The sequence below is a fragment of the Ailuropoda melanoleuca genome, unplaced genomic scaffold (assembly GCF_002007445.2).
Source record: "Ailuropoda melanoleuca isolate Jingjing unplaced genomic scaffold, ASM200744v2 unplaced-scaffold2474, whole genome shotgun sequence".
Classification (NCBI taxonomy): Eukaryota; Metazoa; Chordata; class Mammalia; order Carnivora; family Ursidae; genus Ailuropoda; species Ailuropoda melanoleuca.
Window position 1 is genome coordinate 1 of NW_023194659.1, and position 3,901 is coordinate 3,901.

Below are 3,901 nucleotides of genomic sequence, written 5' to 3' on the forward strand. Positions count from 1 at the left end.
TTCTTTTCTTTTCTTTTCTTTTCTTTTCTTTTCTTTTCTTTTCTTTTCTTTCTTCTCTTCTCTTCTCTTCTCCTTTCCTTTCCTTTCCTTTCCTTTCCTTTCCTTTCCTTTCCTTTCCTTTTTCCTTTCCTTTTTCTTTCTTTCTTTCTTTCTTTCTTTCTTTCTTTCTTTCTTTCTTTCTTTCTTTCTTTCTTTCCTCAAAGCCTTGTCCTTTAGAAGATTCCAGTGTCTGTGCACAGACCTGGACAGTTTGCGGGAGGGGTTTTGACAGAAGGTATCCAGGTGCTGGCAGTGGACACAAGAGGAAACAGCCCAGGGTTGGCTCCAGAGCTGACCTGCATGTCCTCTGTGACACCTCCTACCCTCCACCCACTTCTCCCCCTTTAACAGCATCTCCAAATCATTCTGGTTCAACCTCCAAAAACCTCCCAGGGGTTTCTTCTCCACTCCCACTACCTCCTCCCCAGTAGGGGTCACTTTCATCTCTCACCTCCTGCTGGTCTCCCCACTTCCAGTCCATTCCCCAACTGAGCAGCCAGACCTATCTCTCTTTGGGAAAAATCTGTCATCCTCTTGCTTAAAGTTCTTCTGTGGCTTCCTGTTGCTCGTAGGATACGGGTTTCCCCACTAGCTGAAGTCAGAACTTTCCCATGAAGCCTTTCGCAAGTCAGAATGGTGTAAAGCTGTGAGTACCCCTGCTTTCGGGAAGTTTGCATCATGTCACCTTGCCTTTATGAAAGACCTACATTAGTACCTATTTTTACTAACTGAAAGAAATCTGGAGAAGATTTTTGCTTCTAGGAAGAAAGCCATTACCATACGCGTGTAGGTCTGTCTACCAAATTCCTTTATTTGGCTGGCCTCTCTAGTCCCATAGATGGCATAAACCCTCTTGCCTTCTTGCTTTGCTGCCTACTACCACAGAGCCTTGTTCCGTGCTGCCCCCTTCGCCTCCCTCTGGTGGGGCTGCTGAGTCAGGGCCAGTGCAGGAAATCTTGACACCAGGGAGGGGTATGTGAGTAAGCACCTTCTCTTCTAATTCCTCACCTATGTAGTGTTTACGTAAATCAAGACCTGCAGAGGACGCAGTGCTAGAAACAGGCTTCTCCTGGGACCAAGCTTACTTTCATGGCAGAGCTGACCCAACCCCACTGATCTCCAGCGAATTACAAGAATATGCAGGGAAGAAAACTGTCAGACTGAGTGACCCGCCACCTCACAGGCTGAGAGTGCAGGAGTGGGGGCAGAGGCAGGGGCTTCCTCAGTATCCAGCATTGCCCAGGTGATGGTCGTCCTCATTCAGGCCTCCTCGCTCCTGGAGCCTCATGCTGCCCCTACTGCTTTCTGGGTGTTGCTCTGGTTCTGCTGCCACGATGACGGACAGAGCCAAATTCCCAAGACGCCACAGGCTCTCTGGTCAGAAGACAGTCTGGCCACCATGGACACACATCCTCTAATCACCAAGCTGAGGCTACCCTTCCGGAAGTGGTCAACAGGTCGCACATTTTCCTTCTTCAAAAGGCAGCCCCCGCTGGCCTTGCTAGGAGAGTGCAGGACTTGCTAGCGCCTCTGGGTCGTGCGCTTGCAACGGCCTTCTCCCTCACCTCTGCCTGTCTTCCACATCCTTGTCAGCCTTCCTCTTCATCTTGGGTCCCTTGCAGCAAGACGCTGCCTGATGTCAGGCAGTATGGACGATCCAGTCCCCAGAGTCCCCAGAGCAAACAAAGTCACCAGTGGGGTCTGGCAGGCTCTAAGTGTCTGACGGGGCTGCTTCCTGGGACCAGATATTCTGGTTATTTGGCTGTAAAGCCCACAGGGCTTGGGACTCTTGTCCTGAGATTGGTTTGCATGCTGTCCCATGTACTTGAGGTAGTGCCATCAGCTGCGGGGAGGCTGGAGGGGCAGGGGCTACAGGAGTTCAACTGTGGAAGATCCTACGGGGAGTTCCTGGGATTGCGATGGCACCTTCTGAACTGTGATATTCAGTCGCCTAGAGAGGGCGGCATATCATGGAGAACTCTGACAAATCCAAACCTTCGGTAACTTACTCTCTTTAAAATCAGGAGCATGGACGAGCCTCTCCTATTGCTCAGGTTCAGGTTTGCTGGAACCTTTCCCTCCTCCTCCCCCTCCTCCTCCTCCTTGCCTTTGTCCATATCCTCCTCACAGCGGTCTGCAGTGGCTGGCCCTGCCAAAGCTGGCAAATGAACTCAGTGAGGCCATGACCAGCATATTCTGGCCCCTAGGGCCACACTTGTGCACAGCCAAGGCTCAACCAACATTCCTTGAAGAGCAAGTGGACTCGGAGTTTAGCAGACTGCTTCCTTTCCTTCCTTCATGGAGCAAGGGCATGCGACAATGGTGACAATGTGTCAGAGCAGCCGAAGTTACTGTGTGTCCAGAGCTGTGCTACCAGTCTCATGTGTTCTAGTCCATTCCGTCTTAACAATAGCCCACAAGGTAGGTTTTTACCAGCCTCATTTTCTAGGTGAGAACATTGAGGTTCAGTTTGGTGAAGCTGGCAGGTAGAGCTGAGATCTGAAACCAACATTCCCTTACTCCTAGATTTCTTCTGCTTTGAGCTCTCCGATTCTGTTCTCCGTCTGGGACCACTCCAGGTACGAAGCAGTTGCCCTAAATAACCGATGCGCTTTCTTGATCTCTGTTCCGCTCTGTCTGGAGACCTCCCTGAATCCACGTCCAGATCACTGGGCAGGGGAATTCATAAATTTGGGGACAACTTGTGAGGACAATGGGACTGAGTTTGTGGTGGACAAATGTACTTAGCTTCCTGATGTCCAGGGCTCTCTGGGACCCCGGGTCAGAGCTATGCGGAGTTTTTATCTTTTTGGGCCCCCTCCCTGTGGGTGTTCCAGGCCCTGAAGGGAGAGAACTTTGGAGAATGACTACCAGCCATCTGGTAAGGGCTGTCCTGTCTGCTTTTGCACATGCCGCTCACCTCCTGTTCACCACTGCCAAGTTCACCAAAGTTGGACCGGACTGGCCCTGTCTTCAGTGTGGCTTCGTGGGACATAAGGCAGCCATCTGGGGAAGCCGGCAGTGGCAGAGAGAGTAGCCTCCTGGCCCGAGGACGGAACCGTCCTTGAACCTGGCTGAAGGGAAGGAAAGGTAGGGAGGCCAGCAGTTGCACAGTTGCCATGGCTCCCAGCCGCTAATTTGTGCTATGAGGCTGACCCCCCTCCCCGCCTCCCACCCTCAGTCCTGACTGATTCCAAATCTGGCTGACGAACATCGGGCTGCACTTGAGAAGCTTTTTAAAAAAAGTTTCTTTTAACTTATTAGGGTAATTTCAAGCATAAGCAAGTGGAAGAGTATATTGAACCCTTATGTATCAGTCGTCCAGCGTCAACAATTACGGATGGCCCATCTTGTTTCATTTATACCTTACTCAGTTATACCTTCTACAGAATATTTTAAGGCAAATCCAACATTTATTCCATCCATATTTAAGTTTTCATCTCTAAAAGCTAATGGCTCTTTTTAAAAGACAACTACCAGACCATCATGGCACCTAAAAGAGTCACAATACTTCCTCAATATCATAAATTATCTATCATGTTCAAATTTCCCTGATTGCGTAATTTTCAAATCATTGTTTTAATTATAATGTAGATAAGGCCACGTGATTGCATTTGGTTGTTATATCTCTTAATCCATTGGTTCCTCTTACTTCTTCCTTGCGATTTATTTGTTGAAAAAAATCATATCCTTTGTCCTTTAGAGTTTTCTGTCTTGGAATTTGCTGATTGCATCCCCTGGTGTCATTTCACAGGTTCCTCTACCACTTGTATTTCTTATAAAATCATGATTATGGGAAAAATTTAAAACTGCAGGTTTCCAGATCCCACCCTGAAAATGTATTCAGCAGGACTGGTGTAGG

General features: G+C 48.9%; 1 long non-coding RNA gene across 1 annotated transcript; it reads left to right on the forward strand.

The window, feature by feature from the left end:
- Window positions 1–363: 363 nt before the first annotated feature.
- LOC117798094 lies at window positions 364–3,589 on the forward strand. The gene is made up of 2 exons (XR_004622823.1): window positions 364–2,460; window positions 2,566–3,589. It is a non-coding gene; the product is annotated as an uncharacterized LOC117798094 (long non-coding RNA).
- Window positions 3,590–3,901: the final 312 nt, after the last annotated feature.